We start from the raw sequence: 21,376 nt of genomic DNA, 5'->3' as shown, positions 1-21,376 counted from the left end.
AGGGCGAGGTCGGCCGTGTCGGAGCTCGACGTCATGGGCGCGGTGACGCGGTTGTCGGTGAAGACGAAGTCGCTGGTCGCGGACATGGCTTGGGTCGCGCACTCCCTCGAACATGGCTTGACGCAGGAGGTCGGAGCCTCTGGTGACACGTTCTCCCATGTCGTGGCCAGGGCCGGTGATGCAGACGATGAAGAGGACGCGGGCGCCATCCCTTCCGATGTGATGGCGGACTCGTTCGTGGCGGAGCTTGCCGTAACGGGCCCGGTGGCGCCGGTGGCGGTGTCGTGCAGATAACGGCAAAGTGCATCGAAGCTAGCTTCCCACTTATCGAAGCATGCTTTGAGCTCGGAATTCATGGCGATGTATGTGCTGGAAAAAAATTAGGGGAAAATTTGAGGAATGTGGTGTGTGGCTCTGATACCAGATGTTAACAGCCAGATGATCAATTCACCTAATCTAGCACACTGCAAGGATTCTGGTACGGAGTAGCTATTTGATACAAGATGAACAGCATGAACGGGGATGGGAAGGAAGAGCCAAGGTGGGAGGAAGGAGCCGCCGCCGTTTCGCCTGATCCAACTTGGATGCCTGTTCGTTGCGTCTCCTGGGTAGTTGTAGCCTTGTAGGTATATCTGGCCATGGGCAGCCCGGCCCGAACGGTCCGGCCCGGCCTGGTCCGAAATTCTTGGGCTGGGCCATGCCTGATCTGTCTGCTGGGTCGGGCCTGGGCCTGGAAATTTGGCCCGACGTGTAACTCAGGCCGGGCCTGGGTACTAATTTTAGCCCGAATTTGGCCCGGCCCGGCCCGACCAGCCTACCTCTACTTCCCACCTCAGCCCAAGACTGACCCAAGAGAGCACCACACAACCTAACCAGCTAACCCCACGAGGCCACGACCCCATCCACACGCACAAAGCACAACCCTAGAATCCCCACCCAGATAGAACCCTAGCTCCACCCGCACCTCCTTCCCGTGGAGCGCCGCAGCCGCCGCCCCTACGTCGTCCGCAGCCGCCGCCCCTGCATCGTCCGCAGCCGCCCCTGCATCGTCCGCAGCCGCCGCCCCTGCGTCGTCCGCAGCCACCTCACCTCCATCCTCGCATGCGGCCGTCGACCTGAGCCCTCGCCCGCGGCCGGCCGAACCTCCGTCCTCGCCAGCAGCCGCCGCCCCTGCGTCATCCGCGGCCGCCGCACGTCCGTCCTCGCCGCGGCTGTCGACTCGCGTCGTCGCCCGCGGTCGACCTGCATCGCCGTCCTCGTCCATCGATCTGCGTCGTCGCCCGCGGCCGGCCTCTCCAGTTTTGATGTTGTTTGATGTGAAAACAATGTAGTTTTGGTGTTCTTTGGTGTCAAATCTGTTGTAAACTATGTTGCTTTGGTATTCGTGGTATGTGCTGTTGTAATCGATTGAACACAGTGACTAAAATAGCCATTTATTTGCTGCTGAAAAAAGGTGCAAGTATCAGCATCGGGCCATCGGGCCGGGCTCGGGCCATCGGGCCGGGCTCGGGCCATCGGGCTTTTGCGTCGGGCCGGGCTCGGGCCTAAGAAACAACGAATTTCGTCGGGCCGGGCTGGGCCTGGGCTTGACCTTCTTGCGTCGGGCTTCTTTTGGCCCGGCCCGAAGCCCGGCCCGGCCCGAGATATGCCCAGGTATGCTTGTAGGTGTCCATCCACAGCTGGCTATGATATGGGCTGAGGCCTTCATGGTGAGCCCATGTCGACAACCCAACAAGAGGGTGGCCAGATAAGGGCCCTAACAATTAACGAGATGCAGTAAACCAGAGCCATTGCCTCGTCGGCACCTCAGCATAACGACTGTTTGGAGCTGTTTGTCCCTGAAATCCAGATATTTCTCTGCCACGGAAATCTATTTGTCTGCAGTCAGATAAATGCTTATGCTCTGAATTTTTTGCACCTAGAAAGCGATGGTAGCAGCATTGGAATGTGATTAATTGGTTATTGTTTCTCTTTCAATGAATGAATTTTGTGTCTGTTCTTCCATTGCAACACTTACAACGAAGTGTGTCCAGACTAAAGACCTCAGAACGAACGGGATCGGCGTTGCAACTTTTACGGCTTGTGTTTGCGCCGGTTCATGCGTGTTTTCGTGCTGGTCACCTGATGCGAACTTTAAACAACAATCTACAGTTAACTTGGTACTTATCAGCGGAGGATATTTCGTCTGTTCAACCTGAGTCCTGTGTGCGAGTTCGTGGAATTGGCATAGAGGAAAGGAGTTACTGAGGATGAATTTGGCGACTAGAATTGGGTGTTGCAGCGGCGATGCTGACATCACCGGAAAGTACTGAAAATCTAGATGAAAGATCATGTAATTACTTCTTTCCCCATAAAAACTTGGCATTTAGGTACATACGCAAATATTTTCGACAAATTAGCTACTACTTATTTACACTACTACAATTATACCTTGTAAAACCATACATCGCCGTTGAGCTCTGTACTACTGATCTTCACTCTACGTAGCCTATTAGATTTTTTTAGTACCATAAAAGTGTGTAAACCGATTATACTTTCTAAAACCGTTTACTTTGCAGTTTGTTTCACTTCACTCAGCCATAATAGGTTAATCTAAGTTCCTATTCGCAGCACGAGCTAGGGAATGTGACATCACCAAACTTTAAATAAAGAGTTGCTGTTCTTCATGGTATTGCTCTAATGATATTGTTCTGAGAAGTAGGATTCTACTCTCTGAAGTCCGAACATGAGAAATTTATTCTTACTTGACTAGAGTGTTTCTCTAGGGAAAATAAAAATATGTTGAATGCTTTTCTTTTGTGTCAAACTTCCTGTCTAAAAAGATGCAGCCTAATTACTTTTTTCATACAATTGGATACCGAAAATATTCTGCCTATGGTTAATCAGGATTTGCTGTAAGTTTTGTTGGGTAGAATTTAGTGTACATGGTTTTAATGTTATGATTATCATTATTTTTTGTATGATAGTAGCCGGTCATTGCATGCCATTGTTAGAATAAGAATGATAGATTTTTACCTGTGTTTTAGGTTAGAAATTTGATATATTATTCAATAAAATACCTAATAATAAAAGCAAAAGAGCTTCTTGTTCGTCCGTCAGATTTTACCCCTGTTTTTCACTTAAATTACACCATATGCCACCGCCAAGTGAACGGTTCGTCTGTATGATCCTGCCGTACGTCCCGTGGCCCATTAACAGGTGGCCCGGCCCAATCTATGTCTCAAGCCGGTTCTCCTTCATCTTCTGCAACACAACGCTTAGGTTGTGTTTGGTTCGTGGACATTTGTGTATGGGATGGGATGGACTACATTTTGGGGATGGGATGGTCCATATTAGGATGATCCCTTGTTTTGTTTGGTTCTAAGAGCATCCCCACTCGTTTGGGCTCCCCACGCCCAAATCCGGCGAAATTTTCGTCCGGATTGGAGGAAGATTTGGCGTGGGGAGGCCTATTTTCCCAGCCGCGAGCCCAGGATGGATGCAACGTAATACGACGAATTCAGACAAAATAGGCGAATTCGTTCAAACATAAGCGAAATTTAATGATATCTAACATATAGAGGCGAGTTCGTACATAAATAGGCCAAATTCGTACATATATTTGAATTCGGCGATTGGCAAACTAATACTAAAACTAAAAGCAGCCTCCTACATGCCGAAATGGCGGTAGAAGGTCGTGTAGTCGCCGCCGTCGTCGTCGTCGGCCGGAGCCGGCGTCGTCCCGGGCGGCGGCGCCTCGTACCAGCCGGCTCGTGCCCCGGCCGGCGTCGCCGGCGCGTGGAGGCGACGGCCGGTAGATGTCGTCGTCGCTCGCTCTCCTCGAGCTTGATCACCTCCCCGGGCGCGGCGTTCCGCGAGGACGGCGCGTGCGGCGGCGCGGCGGCGAGTTGTCGCGCGGCGGCCGGATCCAACATCCGCCGCTGCCGCTCCGCCTCCCGGCGCTCCCGGCCGCGCTCGGACCACTCCAGCACGGCGTCGATGGGGAGGCTGTTGTCGGCGGGCACCAGGTCCTTCAGCAACCTAGCGATCGCCTCCGCCACCGCGGCGTCCTCCACGCGCTTCGCCTCCTCCTCGGCGAGCTGGTTGGAGGCGGCCGCGGCGGCCACATTCTTCGCCGTCTTCCTCTTCCGCCCGCGTTGCGGCGAGGAGGGCTGGTCGCGGATGACGAGCGCGCCGCTGCTGCGCCCTCTGGTCGGCGGTGGAGACGTCGGCTCCTTCTTCACGGTGGTCGGAGACGGCCACTCCTTCTTGACGGTGGCCGGCGTCGACCCGCCGGACCTAGACGCCGATCTCGAGCCCGACGACGAAGAGGACGGCGCCATCCTCCTCGGTATCCAGGAACTACCGTGCCGGCGCGACACGGTAGCCGCCATCGGCGGCGGCATCCCCAGGACAGGGGAGTTCTCGTCCTCGATGTGCGCGAGCACATTCTCGAGGGTGCGGTTGGGCGCGCTCCACCATCGGCGGCGGCCGACGGCGTTGTTCCTTGCCGGAGGAGGAGGAGGGCCGTCGTAAGCGGCGAGTTCGCGTTCGTACCTTCGCCGGAAGAACGCGATCCACGCTTCGTGGTTGTCGGGGAAGAAGCGCGGATCCGCGCGCTGCTCGTCACTGAGAGTGACGTGCACCTCCTAGATCGCCGCTTCGAGTGCGCCGCCACCCGTTGGCGGCGGCGGGATCGGCACGCCGCCTGCGCTCAGCCTCCAGCCTCCCGGCGCGCGGAAGTCCGGCGGCGCAGGGTAGCCCGCCGCGTGCAGGAGTCGCCCCTCCCATTGGTGGAGAGAGCGGCGGCCGAAGCCGTTGTTGGCCGCACCGTCGTTCGCCATTGCTGGTTTCTTCAAGTTCGGGGATGATTTGGGGGAAGACGAGCGAGGAGGTGAATGCGGGGCAGCCGGGGTAGTTCGGCGATAAATAGCCGCGTGGAAGCTACGCGTCCGGCGAATGCTGACCGGCGGCAGGCTTTTACAGCGCGCGGAAGACGATGCGATGAGGACGACGATCGGTGTCTCTCGCCGACAAGTTGGGGCCACCAGACACGCGGGAACGTTTCGCGCGCTTTCGTTTCGTCCGTAGTCCCCGAGCGCTCCCCGGGGGGCCGGGGGGTGGCGTGGGCTCGCCGGATGGATGAAGGGCCAAATCCGGACGAAAACGAGGAACCGGGGGCGCGACTGGACCGAATTACGCCGTCCGGATGGAAAAAACGCTCGCCGGGGGCCTCGACGGGGGCACGAGTGGAGATTCTCTAAGGATCTGAGGGATGGGATGGAATCTGCTTAGCTTATAACAATTAATAGGAACATGTTAAGAGGTAATTAACTGCAATTAGCTTAACAAAATAATATGGGGAGATTGGGCCAGAGATAGATCCGCACGGAGATAAGAGCTCGTCGGCTGCCCCTACAACGCATGGAGGCGCCCCTGCTTCCCCGTCCGGTCCTCTGTCGCCTCGTAGGGCTCCTGCAACCGGGCAACCCTTGCGCCCCTTGGAAGCTCTCGCCGGAAGATCTTGATCTGCTCTCGCTGGAAGCTCTTGCCTCTTGCAGGCACCAATTTCATGAGCGGTTGGCCGACGGTGACCTGCAGAGCCTCTTGCTGCCGATCTGCCCGGGCGGAGCTAGGGCTCCAGCCGTCGACCGCCGACGCCGTGGAGGAACAGGCTAGCGACGGGGAGGCAAACCCGGCGGCACAAAGGATTACGGACGAGGGGAGAAGATTACTCGCGGTCCAGGCGATTAGAAAATTGTGGATGGGCAGGTCCGGTCGATTTGGATCACTTGATCCACCATTTCGAGGGAATATCCCCTTTCGGTGGACTGGACCATCCAGCTCAATTGCAACGAAACACAAGTAAAAGAGGGACCATCCCATCCGATCCTTGGTTTGGTCCGGAACCAAACGGACGCTTAGAGCATCTCCAGCCGTTTAGGCTCCCCACGCCCAAATCCGGCGATATTGTCGTCCGGATTGGAGTAAAATTTGGCCTGGGGAGGCCCATTTTCCCAGCCGCGAGCCCAGGATGGATGTAACGAACTACGGCGAATTCAGACAAAATTGGCGAGTTCGTTCAAACATAAGCGGAATTTAATGATATTTAACATATAGAGGCGAGTTCGTACATAAATAGGCCGAATTCGTACATATATTTGAATTCGGCGATTGGCAAACTAAAACTTAAACTAAAAAGCGGCCTCCTACATGCCGAAATGGCGGTAGAAGGCCGTGTAGTCGCCGCTGTCGTCGTCGTCGCTCGAGCCGGCGTCGTCCTGGGCGGCGGCGCCTCGTACAAGCGGCTCGTGCCCTGGCCAGCGTCGCCGGCGCGTGGCGGCGACGGACGGTAGATGTCGTCGTCGCTGTTGTCCTTGAGCTTGACCACCTCCCTGGGCGCGGCGTTCCTACCGGCGGATGGTGTGGCGGCGCGGGCGGCGAGTTGACGCGCGGCGGCCAGATCCAGCAGCCGCCGCTGCTGCTCCGCCTCCTCGCGCTCCGAGTCGCGCCTGGACCACTCCAGTGCGGCGTCGATGGGGAGGCTGTTGTCGGCGGGCACCAGGTCCTTCAGCGACCTGGCGATCGCCTCCGCCACCGCGGCGTCCTCCGCGCGCTTCGCCTCCTCCTCGGCGAGCTGGTTGGCGGCGGCCGCGGCGGCCTCCTTCTTCACCGACTTCCTCTTCCGCTCGCGCTGCGGCGAGGAGGGTTGGTCGCGGATGATGAGGGCGCCGCTGCTGCGCCCTCTGGTCGGCGGTGGCGACACCGGCTCCTTCTTGACGCGCGCCGGGGTCGACGGAGACGCCGACTCCTTCTTGATGAAGACCGACGTGGATCCGCCGGACCTTGACGCCGACCTTGACCCAGAGGAGGAGGAGGACGACGCCATTCTCCTCGGCAGCCAGGAGCTACCTGAAAGGATCGTATGCCGCACCTAGAGGGGTGGGGGGGTGAATAGGTGCTAACCAATTTTTAGTTCTTTTTCAATTTAGGCTTGACACAAAGGTAAATTCTCTAGATATGCAACTAAGTGAATTTACCTATATGACAAGGTTACCAACTAAGCAAGATATAGCTACGCAATATATAGGAGATAAAATAGGATAGAGGTAACCGAGAGTGGAGCACGCGATGACACGGAGATGATTCCCGTAGTTCCCTTCCTTTGCAAGCAGGTACGTCTACGTTTGGAGGAGTGTGGTTGCTACGAAAGCCAAACCAACAGCCACGAAGGCTTCACTCGGATCTCCCGTGAGCAACGCCACGAAGGCCTAGCCCACTTCCACTAAGGGATTTCCTCGAGGCGGAAACCGGGCCTTTACAAAGTTCTTGGGGCACACATCCACAACCGAATTGGAGGCTCCCAAATCTGTAACAACACAACAATCAACAACAATACATCAACACAAATCAACTAGGGATCCAAAGAGGAACACTAGCAAGGGGGCCCTCAAAAAAATGAGGGGGAAATGTAAATCGCTTCGGTGAGGATGTAGATCGGTGTCTTCTCCTTCGAATCCCCAAAGATCAAGAGCTTTGGTTGGGGGAGGAAGGAGATCTTGCAAATCTTGAGTTCTTGAGGTGGCTCTAATGGTGGTGAAGCTTGGCAGATTTTTGTGCAATTATTGAGCAACTTGTCCCAATGGAGAAGAGAGCTATTTATATGATTGGAGCTCTCAGATCTGACCGTTAGGACGATTTTCAGTAACATCGGAAGTTCCGGCAAGGAGGGCCGGAAGTTCCGGCTGGCACCGGAAGTACCGGCCAAGAGGACCGGAACTTCCGGCAGGAAGATTCCGTGGCAGACGAGCTGGAAGACTGAGATTGGGCGGAACTTCCAGTGACCGGAAGTTCTGGCCAAGTTCCGGAACGGCGAGAAAACCTTACTGGACATACTGAGCCACAATCGCCGGGTTTCCGGAACTTGCCCGGAAGTTGGGCGGAAGTTCCGCTGACCGGAACTTCCGCCTTTCTTCGGAACTTCCGGCCAGCGAACAAAAACTTCAACTGAGAGGGGCGCTGAGGGTCTTCTGAGAGGAGAAACTGGGGCAGAACTTCCGCTGACGGTAGCCGGAACTTCCGCTCCTGGGCGAAACTTCCGCCGCGGAGGCCGGAACTTCCGCCCGAGGAGAAAAACCAGCATAGCTTCAGTTTTGCCAGTCCAATTCATCAGTCATGTTTATATAGTGAAATCTTGTACCTGTCTACATCAACACACATAAATATATATCTAGTGTTGACATCAAACACACAAAACCCAAAAGGGCGGGAAATGTTCTTTCAATCTCCCCCTTTTTGGTGTTTGATGACAACACAAGTATTTGCAAGGAATGAATAACATAAGCAACAAGAATGTGAGAGATATAGAGGAGCTCCCCCTATTATGAGCATTCATACATAAGAAGCTCCCCCTATATCTTGCATCCGTCTTCCATGGGTTAGCAATACAACATAGTGATAAGCATATAGATAAATAGATCATACACACATAGATAACCATAGAAGACTCACATCCGGAATTTACCAAACACAACGATAAGGTTCCATACACATAGATAAAGTTCACAAACCACATAAAAGCTAAGAACATAGTTCGACACCACAAAGATAAATGGAATCACAAGCGATAAAAATCAAAGCCAACACGAGCTTGTGACTCCCCCATGCAAATACCCAACGGAGAGCAACCTAATAAGGTCTCACTCTCCCCCTTTGGCACCAAGGCACCAAAAAGGGACAGGAGAAACTACGCGTCCCAAGGGTCGGCGTTAGCCCAGCCGGGAGGAAGATCCGATGGAGCGCCGGGGAAGGGTGGAGTGTGAGGAGGAGACTCGATCTCGAGACCATCTGGAGGGAGAGGAACACCATGCTGAGAAACCCACTCAGCCTCCGGAGTGATATTCTCCTCGGATCCGGGAGGAGATACGTCCACATTGAGGGCCCTCATAATGCTCTTCCGACGAACCCGAGACTTCTTGGCCTCAGCATGCTGCTGATACTGACGGTGATTAACAGCTGAGGTGAGACAGAAGATCTGTCGCATGCGGCGAGCAAGCTTAGAAGCCCAGCTAGGTGGCTTCTCATCCATGGAGGGGACATCTTCTATGGGAGAGTTGTGGCGCTTGACCCTAAGAACCTTCACTTCATGAGATGTGATGTTGAGAGGAATAGAGTGAAGAAGAGTAGTCTGACGAGTAGCAACCCAAGTGTCTTCAATGAGCTTCATAATGTAAGGAGCAAATGAGGGAAGCTTTTTCTCCATCACACATGACCACATCTCATTGTAGATGTAGTCCATCACATCAAGCCTCTCACCGGTGCCCTTCTTAGCAAAAGAGTTTGCCATGAGATCCACTTCATATAAATGCAACTCATCAAGGTTGCCACCCTTGGGTCCAATTGTTTCCCGGTAGACACGAAGCATGATGTCCCAAGTAGGAAGAAGATCCGCACTCTTGCCCGGAATACCCCAACCTTTGATATAGAGGTGTTCCAAGACTTCCTTGGTTTGAGCAAATGAACTATCATGACACCTCCAACCATTTGCATCCACTCCCGGAGAGCGAGGGTATCCAAGAGCATCTCCAAAGCTTGCCAAGTTAGCCTCAAGGAGGGTGTCATGAGTCATCTACCGGAAAGTTCTAGCTTCATCTTGTTCAAAGTGAACGGTGGCATAGAATTGATGAATCAAACGGATGTCAAAGTCCTTGTTGAGCTCCATAATGGGATAGAGCCCAAACTCACCACACATAGCATAAGCTTCTTCAAAGTATCTTGTGGCGGCCATCTTGGTGGTGTCAATGGCGTGTTGAGGGGCTACCCCCTTCTTGAAAGGCACATAGACCTCATAAAAGATCTCTTATTGAGTCTTATTCTGGAAGCGCTTATCTCTAACCCTATTGTTCCGAGGGGTGAGGTAAGGGTTCATATCCCGGAGCTCCTTGTACTCAAGATACTGCATGCCCTTCACTGACACATGAACTTGCTTGCCACGAACTGCAGATGAATTTTTCCTTTGAGCAGATTGTTGACGAGACGTGAGCTTGGATGGACGAGTATGCTCAACTTCTTCTTCAATCTCATACACATGACCTTTGCCTCTCTTCTTGGAGCCACCTGGGATACAACCATGAGGGTAGGAAAGATAAATGAGTGCATACAAGCAAGGAGGTCAAAGCCAGATCCTTCTCAGAATATCGAAGACATAGCAGAAAACAGGCCAGGCCGGAAGTTCCGGTGGGAACCGGCGGAAGTTCCGCCCCTGGCGGAAGTTCCGGCGCGTGCGGCCGGAACTTCCGGTTGTTCGAGAACAGCAAGATTTCCCACCAGATTCGCGATAATGGCATTGTGAACTGCAGTACATCAACATCCTAAGTAAGGTCTAGCAGAGAATCGACATCTAGAGGGATTCTACCACAGCTAAACCTAGAGTGTGCCATATAGTTCATCTAGTGAGGTCTACCCACACATAGAGAGGGAAAAAGCACAAACCGGGAGGAGCCATGGTGGAGGAGAGGGAGGGAATGCCAATCCACGGAGCCGATCCGTCGGAGGTCGCCGGAGGAGGGAGATCTGGCTGGAGAAGTTGCAGCCGCCACAGGGAGAGGAAGAGCACGAGCAGATCTTAATTTGGGGGAAAAGTGGGGGGTAGGAACTGCCTCCCCGTCCCCGACCGGTTAAGTGTGAAAATTGTAAGGGCGGAAGTTCCGCTCGTTGGAGCCGGAACTTCCGGTCCCAAAAAAAAATGCACCTACGGAACAGCGACAGCGGAAGATGCTGGCAGGAAGGATCCAGCCGGAAGTACCGGTCCAAACGACCGGAACTTCCGGTGAAGCAGAAAAACAGAGCCAGAAGTGGAATTTGACAGGGAATAGGTGCACTCGGAGTAGGAAGAGGATATGGCTTAGATGTGATAGGCTTAGGAAAGATGATCCAAACTGTAAGATGGTACATGATCACTCATTTTTGCAAATAATGCAAATGAAGGACAAAAATGAGCGATTTCCCATAAAAACAAGGAGATGACAAATAAAATCCAATTAAGATCCAAATTACTCCAACTCTTCACAAAGAAGAGTGTGGTGGCCTAGGCCACCATATATGAGTGTTATGGCATGGCACCGCGAAGATATATCTTGGGTCCAAACCACTACTCATCATTGAAGCTCACATATCAACATATGATATAACGAGAATGATTTCTTAATGTTGGCATTATGGGGGGAGGGATAGCTCAATAGTTTAAACCGCACTCCCCCTATTTCCATGCCCACACCTAAACCAAATAAAGTTTTGAGATAAAGGTGTGTTTGCAAGATGGTCAAGCTATACTCCTTGAATCAATGATATTTATCTCATTCCGCAAATAGCAAAACCTTGCTTCATCAAGAGGCTTCGTGAATATATCGGCATGTTGATCTTTGGTAGGAACATAGATAAGCTCAATATCACCACGGGCAACATGATCCCTAATGAAATGATTCCGGATCTCAATGTGCTTCGTTCTTGAATGTTGCACCGGATTATAGGCAATCTTGATGGCACTTTCATTGTCACATAATAGAGGCACTTTGTCACAAATGACACCGTATTCCTTTAAACTTTGCCTCATCCATAACAATTGAGTGCATCCACTTGCGGCGGCAACATATTCGGCTTCGGCAGTGGAGAGAGATATACAATTTTGCTTCTTAGAAGACCAACACACCAAGGACCTACCAAGAAATTGGCATGCCCCGGAAGTTGATTTCCTATCATCCTTGTCCCCCGCCCAATCCGCATCGGTGTATCCATTGAGAATAAAACTTGAGCCTTTGGGGTACCAAATACCATAGCTTGGGGTATCAACCAAATATCGAAAGATTCTTTTGAGAGCTATCATGTGGCTCTCCTTAGGAGAAGCTTGATACCTTGCACACACACCAACACTCAACACTATGTCCGGTCTAGATGCGCAAAGGTAAAGCAAGGATCCAATCATGGAGCGATATACCTTTTGATCCACCTCTTTACCATTGGGATCTAGTGCAAGATGACATTTGGTAACCATAGGAGTGGCCACACCCTTCATCTCGGTCATCTTGAACCTCTTGAGCATGTCTTGGAGATATTTTGCTTGATTGATGAAGGTTCCTTCTCTCAATTTCTTGATCTCAAAACCAAGGAAGAACTTCATCTCTCCCATCATAGACATCTCAAACCTATCGGTCATAAGCTTTGAAAATTCATCATTGAAAGCTTTGTTAGTAGAGCCAAAGATAATATCATCAACATATAATTGGCAAACGAAAAGCTCCCCATTGACCCTCTTAGTAAAAAGAGTGGGATCGATTAGCCCAACATCAAACCCACGGTCTACCAACAATTCTTTAAGGTGCTCGTACCAAGCTCTAGGAGCTTGTTTGAGACCATAAAGTGCTTTATCAAGCTTGTAGACATGGTTAGGAAAGTTGAGATCCTCGAACCCCGGGGTTGCTTAACATAAACCTCTTCATGCAAAGGACCATTAAGAAATGCACTTTTCACATCCATTTGTTGTAACTTAAAGTTATGATGCGATGCATAAGCAAGAAGTATACGGATGGACTCAAGGCGAGCCACGGGAGCATAAGTTTCTCCAAAGTCAATTCCTTCAACTTGAGAGAAACCTTGAGCCACCAATCTTGCCTTGTTCCTCACAACATTTCCAAACTCATCTTGCTGTTCTTGAATATCCATTTAGTGCCTATAACATTGCGGAACTCCTTTGGCTTCTCTACTAAGGTCCACACTTTGTTGCGCTTGAAGTTGTTGAGTTCCTCGTGCATAGCTTCCAACCAATCCGAATCTTCAAGGGCTTCAAATACTTTCTTGGGTTCCACTAAGGAGATATAAGCATGATGATTTCTAAAGTTAGCCAATTGCCTTCTTGTGGAAACTCTTCCTCTTACATCACTTAGGACCTTGTCATGAGTGTGTCCAAGAATTTCCAAGTTCCTATCTCTTCTTGCTAGACGACGGGCCTCGATCTCCTCCTTGGTTCTTCTTGGCCTTGGATGTTTCACTTGATAAACTTGATCATTTGGGTCCCCGTCTTGACCTTCAACTTGAGCTTCCTCAATTTCTTGAGATTGCTCATCCTCATGTGCTTGATCTTGGACATTATCCGGTGAGAGGAGAATATTGAATGGATATTCATCGGATCCATCATGAATCCGTGATTGATCTTTTCCTTGATCTTGCCCTTGATCTTGCACACAAGAGGGAGGGTTTTGTTCTTGTTCTTGGGTTGGTGCATTATTTGCTTCAAGAGATGGGGTTTGTTGATGTTGAGAAGATGAGGGCTCCACCGTGGTAGAGCATAGTCCTTCCCGAGACGCCACACCGTGTCCCTCAATGGGGCGGAAAAATCCCACACCCATTCTTACTATGGCATCTTGAGGTATTTCATCACCTGCACATACATCAACTTGCCCCACTTGGGAGCCATCATTTTCTTCGAACCTCACACTACAAGATTCGATGATAATCCCGGAGGATATATCAAAGACTCTATAAGTGTGAGATTCGGCACCGTAACCAACAAGTATACCCTCCAAAGCTTTAGGAGCAAATTTAGATAAACGAACTCCTTTGATTTTGTAGAAACACTTACACCCGAACACCTTGAAGTATGAGATATTAGGCTTGTTCCCGGTGAGTATTTCATATGGAGTATTGTTCAATCCCTTGCGGAGATAGAGCCGGTTAGAAGAGTGGCAAGCGGTGGAGATGGCTTCGGCCCAAAAACTATAGCGGGATTTATACTCTGCCATCATAGATCTTGCCATATCCATAAGAGTCCGATTCTTCCTCTCCGCAACACCATTTTGTTGAGGGGTGTAAGTAGCGGAATATTGATGACGAATCCCCTCATCACTAAGAAAATCATTGAGTGTATAGTTCTTGAACTCGGAGCCGTTGTCACTTCTTATTGCCATAATGATGAGGTTGTGTTGGCGTTGCACCTCGGTAGCAAAGTCAATGAAAATTTGTTGAGTCTCATCTTTCGTCTTGAGAAAGTAGACCCAAGTGTATCTTGAGTAGTCATCAACAATCACCAAGCAATGTTTCTTCGCACCAAGACTTGCATGAGTAACGGGACCAAAGAGATCCACATGAAGGAGCTCCAAGATCCTCTTGGAAGAGATGATAGTCTTGCTTGGATGCGGAGAGTCATGCATTTTGCCTTCAACACAAGCCCTACAAACACGATCTTTGGCAAAAGACACATTTTCCATTAGTCCCACAATATGGTTCCCCTTGTGAAGACTTTGCAAAGTTCTCATGTTGACATGGGCCAAGCGGCGATGCCACAACCAACCCATATCCACCTTTCCGAATAGGCACATCGCACTTGAAGTGGTGGTCCCCGAAAAGTCCACCACATACAAGTTATGTTTGCGATACCCAACGAAAGCGACTTTTAGAGTCTTGCTCCACAAGAGGACCACAATATCATTATCAATAAAGACGGCGAAACCCATCTTGCCAAGGGCGGAAACGGAAAGCAAATTGTAACCAAGGGTTTTGACAAGCATGACATCAACAAGAGTAATGTTGTGTGCAACCACAACCTTGCCAAAACCCAATACCTCGGATGTAGAATTATCGCCAAAGGAGACGGTGATATTATTTATATTGGGCCTCAAATCCTTGACGAGGTTCTTGCCGCCGGTCATATGACTTGTACATCCACTATCAAGTACCCATTTTGAACCTCCGGCGGCATAGTCCTACATGAGATTAATTCTTGGATTTAGGTACCCATTTCTCAATGGGTCCTCTTTTGTTAGCAACAAGGGTCTTTGGGACCCAAATAGACCAAGCAACATAACCATCATATGGGCCAACATATTTAGCATAAACATCACCATAATAATCTTTAAATAGAACATAGTGAGGGTTAGCATTTCCCACATTATCATCATTAATGGTGTTTCCCTTAGGGGCTTCACCATTAGTGATAGCTTTCTTCTTCACTTGTGCGGGTTTGGCCTTTTTGCTTGTTTGCCACCTTTTCCTTGGCATTATAACCAAGACCCTCCTTCCCATTGTTTGATCTTTGCTTACTCAAAAGACCATCCAAAGAAAGTTCACTTTGGGGAGAGGAGGCCTTAGCAAGTTCAACTTTCAACCTAGCATTTTCCTCAATAATATTTGTATGATCACATGAAGGGGTAGAGGTACTAGGTATATCATATGAAGCAAGCCTAATTTGAAGTTGCTCATTAGACTTGGAGAGAAGAGAGTATTCACTCTTCAAGGCTTTGTAGGCCTTGTCTAGTTCATCTAGATCCTTCACAAGTTTCTCATGATCAACACCAAATTGGGCATTTTCCTTTTTAAGCACTTTAGTCTTAGCCCTAGCAAGATCTCTAGCTTTAGTGAGCTTGTTAATTTTATCTTGAGGTTCTTCAATAGTTTCTAGCCTCTCTTCAAGAGAAGATATGGTTTCTTGACTTTCCTCAAGAGCATTTTTAAGAGCATGTATTTCAAGAGAGTCTTCTCTCTCTATTTGACATTTTTTCTCAAGAGTATCATTTAGTTGAGCTATACGAACCATGAGATTTGAAACATGCTTTTTAGTGTTACCTTGTAAGTTAAGAATGAATTCATCAAACTCTAGCATTTCTTGTTTCACTTTTAGACTAGCATGATCAACCCCTAGATCACTTGATATGTTAGGCATAGAGGGGCTAGGAGATGATACCTCGGAGGATTTAGCCATGAGGCAACTTTCTTCCTCCACATGAATGACCTCATTGGGGGATTCACTTGGTGATGAAGAGTTAGTGGAGAGGGAGGCAAGAGCGACCAATCCATTAGAGGTTGCATCTTCTTCATCATCAACATCATCATCTCCGGAGGTATATTCTTCTTGAGTTGATAGCACAATAGATGTGTCCAAGGTGGACCTTGCCATGAAGCAATGTGCATTCTTGATATGAGGATTCTCATTGGGGGATTCAAAGAGAGATGAAGAGGGAATGTTGGTAGTGACAATGGCGGCCACTTCCTTTGAGCTTTCTTCTTCTTCATCATCACTAGAACTTTCAACTTCATCGGAAGAATATTCTTCCCTGGTCACTAGCACAACTCTTGAGGGCCTCTTGCCCTTCTTGCTCTTGTTGTTGTAGAATTTCTTGTTGGGGGCTTTTGAATATTTGCCCTTTGAGTCTTTGCTCTTGTCCTTGGGAATGAGCCTTCCATTATGAGACTCCCTATTCTCATAGGGGCATTCGGCGATGAAATGACGCTTGTCATCACAGTTGTAGCATGATCTTGTTCTTGGACCAAAGCTAGTGGACCCACTTTTGTTGTTTCTCTTGATGTTGTCTTCCTTGGCCTTGGAATGATCAACCCAAAAAGACTTTGCATGGAAGGACATGTGATCATTGTAGTGGAGTTCCAAGTCTTCCGGATAGGACATACTCCAAGATGCCCTATATTGTTCTTGAGGGTACACTTCTTCTACGGAATTGACCGTCAAGGCAAGATTGTTCCCTTTTGACATACCAATGGCACGATTGCGAGAATCACGGGAGTTTAGCTCGAGCACCTTGAGGGCTTGCATCTCATGCACGGCTTGTTGAGAAGTGAGAGAGGAATAGCATTCTCTCCCAACAAGAGTCTTGACATCAATAGGTTCAAATGGCATCATGCAATCGATGTACTTATCCTTGATCCAAGAGTCATTGATGTGGGTGGCACCCACATTCCGGAAAGCATCGGCAACGGTGAGAAGCCTTCCATACATGGCTTCATGATCTTCATCCGGTAGCCTCATGAATCCTTCGGCTTGATTCCGAAGATAATTGTACTTGTTCCTTCTCATGCTATCACTTCCAATGCAACTAGCGGCCAAACCATCCCAAGCTTCCTTGGCGGTGGTGAAATTCCGAACACGAGACAATTATTTTGTCCCCACACTAGTTTGAATCATGTTCAAGGCGGTGTCATTGAGTTGACTATCAACCGCTTCTCTTCTAGTCAACTTGTCGGGGTTGTATGGCTTGAAGCCTTCCACGATGATTCTCCAAAGTTCATTGGAGGCAATGCGAACGTGAGAACGAAACTCAAATTGCCATGTATCGTAATCTTTAACATTAAACTTAGGTGGGTCGCCCTGAATGTTTAAATGAGGATGGGGAACCGGGATATCGGGAGATAGGAAAGGCGGAGCCACTCGATTGTAGCTCTCACCTCCACTAGTTCCCTTAGGAGATGCAATGGGAGATTTGATAGTGGTTGAGTTATCACCATCCACGGGTTTGGTAGAGGAGGGTAATCCCGAAGCACCTCCCTCTTCTAACACACCCGTGTCCTTTACCTCTACGGCGGGAGCCATGGGAGGGACCGGAGTCAAAAGCTCGAAAATCATTTTTCTCATGCTTTCCATTTGAGCTTCCATGGAGGACCTCAACGAATTGAAATCATCCATGGAGACCATCTTAGCGGCCCCTTCCACAGGCTCTTCGTCTGGCATACTCTTAGGCGGTTAAGCCCGAAATAAGAGCCAAGGCTCTGATACCAATTGAAAGGATCGTATGCCGCACCTAGAGGGGGGTGAATAGGTGCTAACCAATTTTTAGTTCTTTTTCAATTTAGGCTTGACACAAAGGTAAATTCTCTAGATATGCAACTAAGTGAATTTACCTATATGACAAGGTTACCAACTAAGCAAGATATAGATACGCAATATATAGGAGATAAAATAGGATAGAGGTAACCGAGAGTGGAGCACGCGATGACACGGAGATGATTCCCGTAGTTCCCTTCCTTTGCAAGAAGGTACATCTACGTTTGGAGGAGTGTGGTTGCTACGAAAGCCAAACCAACAGCCACGAAGGCTTCACTCAGATCTCCTGTGAGCAACGCCACGAAGGCCTAGCCCACTTCCACTAAGGGATTTCCTCGAGGCGGAAACCGGGCCTTTACAAAGTTCTTGGGGCACACATCCACAACCTAATTGGAGGCACCCAAATCTGTAACAACACAACAATCAACAACAATACATCAACACAAATCAACTAGGGATCCAAAGAGGAACACTAGCATGGGGGCCCTCAAACAAATGAGGGGGAAATGTAAATCGCTTCGGTGAGGATATAGATCGGTGTCTTCTCCTTCGAATCCCCAAAGATCAAGAGCTTTGGTTGGGGGAGGAAGGAGATCATGCAAATCTTGAGTTCTTGAGGTGGCTCTAATGGTGGTGAAGCTTGGCAGATTTTTGTGCAATTATTGAGCAACTTGTCCCAATGGAGAAGAGAGCTATTTATATGATTGGAGCTCTCAGATCTGACCGTTAGGATGATTTTTAGTAACACCGGAAGTTCCGGCCAGGAGGGCCGGAAGTTCCGGCTGGCACCGGAAGTACCGGCCAAGAGGACCGGAACTTCCGGCAGGAAGATTCCGTGGCAGACGAGCTGGAAGACTGAGATTGGGGCGGAACTAGGGCGGAACTTCCGGTGACCGGAAGTTCCGGCCAAGTTCCGGAACTGCGAGAAAACCTTACTGGACATACTGAGCCACAATCGCCGGGTTTCCGGAACTTGCCCGGAAGTTGGGCGGAAGTTCCGCTGACCGGAACTTCCGCCTTTCTTCGCCAGAACTTCCGGCCAGCGAACAAAAACTTCAACTGAGAGGGGCGCTGAGGGTCTTCTGAGAGGAGAAACTGGGGCGGAACTTCCGCTGACGGTAGCCGGAACTTCCGCTCCTGGGCGGAACTTCCGCCGCGCGAGGCCGGAACTTCCGCCCGAGGAGAAAAACCAGCATAGCTTCAGTTTTGCCAGTCAAATTCACCAGTCATGTTTATATAGTGAAATCTTGTACCTGTCTACATCAACACACATAAATATATACCTAGTGTTGACATCAAACACACAAAACCCAAAAGGGCGGGAAATGTTCTTTCAATCTCCCCCTTTTTGGTGTTTGATGACAACACAAGTATTTGCAAGGAATGAATAACGTAAGCAACAAGAATGTGAGAGATATAGAGGAGCTCCCCCTATTATGAGCATTAATACATAAGAAGCTCCCCCTATATCTTGCATCCGTCTTCCATGGGTTAGCAATACAACATAGTGATAAGCATATAGATAAATAGATCATACACACATAGATAACCATAGAAGACTCACATCCGGAGTTTACCAAACACAACGATAAGGTTCCATACACATAGATAAAGTTCACAAACCACATAAAAGCTAAGAACATAGTTCGACACCACAAAGATAAATGGAATCACAAGCGATAAAAATCGAAGCCAACACGAGCTTGTGACTCCCCCATGCAAATACCCAACGGAGAGCAACCTAATAAGGTCTCACTCTCCCCCTTTGGCACCAAGGCACCAAAAAGGGACAGGAGAAACTACGCGTCCCAAGGGTTGGCGTTAGCCCAGCCGGGAGGAAGATCCGATGGAGCGCCGGGGAAGGGTGGAGTGTGAGGAGGAGACTCGATCTCGAGACCATCTGGAGGGAGAGGAACACCATGCTGAGAAACCCACTCAGCCTCCGGAGTGATATTCTCCTCGGATCCGGGAGGAGATACGTCCACATTGAGGGCCCTCATAATGCTCTTCTGACGAACCCGAGACTTCTTGGCCTCAGCATGCTGCTGATACTGACGGTGATTAACAGCTGAGGTGAGACAGAAGATCTGTCGCATGCGGCGAGCAAGCTTAGAAGCCCAGCTAGGTGGCTTCTCATCCATGGGGGGAACATCTTCTATGGGAGAGTTGTGGCGCTTGACCCTAAGAACCTTCACTTCATGAGATGTGATGTTGAGAGGAATAGAGTGAAGAAGAGTAGTCTGACGAGTAGCAACCCAAGTGTCTTCAATGAGCTTCATAATGTAAGGAGCAAATGAGGGAAGCTTTTTCTCCATCACAAATGACCACATCTCATTGTAGATGTAGTCCATCACATCAATCCTCTCACCGGTGCCCTTCTTAGCAAAAGAGTTTGCCATGAAATCCACTTCATATAAATGCAACTCATCAAGGTTGCCACCCTTGGGTCCAATTGTTTCCCGGTAGACACGAAGCATGATGTCCCAAGTAGGAAGAAGATCCGCACTCTTGCCCGGAATACCCCAACCTTTGATATAGAGGTGTTCCAAGACTTCCTTGGTTTGAGCAAATGAACTATCATGGCACCTCCATCCATTTGCATCCACTCCCGGAGAGCGAGGGTATCCAAGAGCATCTCCAAAGCTTGCCAAGTTAGCCTCAAGGAGGGTGTCATGAGTCATCCACCGGAAAGTTCTAGCTTCATCTTGTTCAAAGTGAACGGTGGCATAGAATTGATGAATCAAACGGATGTCAAAGTCCTTGTTGAGCTCCATAATGGGATAGAGCCCAAACTCACCACACATAGCATAAGCTTCTTCAAAGTATCTTGTGGTGGCCATCTTGGCGGTGTCAATGGCGTGTTGAGGGGCTACCCCCTTCTTGAAAGGCACATAGACCTCATAAAAGATCTCCTCTTGAGTCTTATTGTGGAAGCGCTTATCTGTAACCCTATTGTTCCGAGGGGTGAGGTAAGGGTTCATATCCCGGAGCTCCTTGTACTCAAGATACTGCATGCCCTTCACTGACAGATGAACTTGCTTGCCACGAACTGCGGATGACTTTTGCCTTTGAGCAGATTGTTGACGAGACGTGAGCTTGGATGGACGAGTATGCTCAACTTCTTCTTCAATCTCATCCACATGACCTTTGCCTCTCTTCTTGGAGCCACCTGGGATACAACCATGAGGGTAGGAAAGATAAATGAGTGCATACAAGCAAGGAGGTCAAAGCCAGATCCTTCTCAGAATATCGAAGACATAGCAGAAAACAGGCCAGGCTGGAAGTTCCGGTGGGAACCGGCGGAAGTTCCGCCCCCGGCGGAAGTTCCGGCGCGTGCGGCCGGAACTTCCGGTTGTTCGAGAACAACAAGATTTCCCACCAGATTCGCGATAATGGCATTGTGAACTGCAGTACATCAACATCCTAAGCAAGGTCTAGCAGAGAATCGACATCTAGAGGGATTCTACCACAACTTAACCTAGAGTGTATCATATAGTTCATCTAGTGAGGTCTACCCACACATAGAGAGGGAAAAAGCACAAACCGGGAGGAGCCATGGTGGAGGAGAGGGAGGGGATGCCAATCCACGGAGCCGATCCGGCGGAGGTCGCCGGAGGAGGGATATCTGGCCGGAGAAGTTGCAGCCGCCACAGGGAGAGGAAGAGCACGAGCAGATCTTGATTTGGGGGAAAAGTGGGGGGGGGGGCAGGAACTGCCTCCCCGTCCCCGACCGGTTAAGTGTGAAAATTGTAAGGGCGGAAGTTCCGCTCGTTGGAGCCGGAACTTCCGGTCCCAAAA

Source organism: Lolium rigidum, chromosome 6 (assembly GCF_022539505.1).
Source record: "Lolium rigidum isolate FL_2022 chromosome 6, APGP_CSIRO_Lrig_0.1, whole genome shotgun sequence".
In the NCBI taxonomy this organism is placed as follows: domain Eukaryota; kingdom Viridiplantae; phylum Streptophyta; class Magnoliopsida; order Poales; family Poaceae; genus Lolium; species Lolium rigidum.
The sequence above is the reverse complement of the archived record's forward strand: the minus strand, read 5'-3'. Positions refer to the sequence as shown.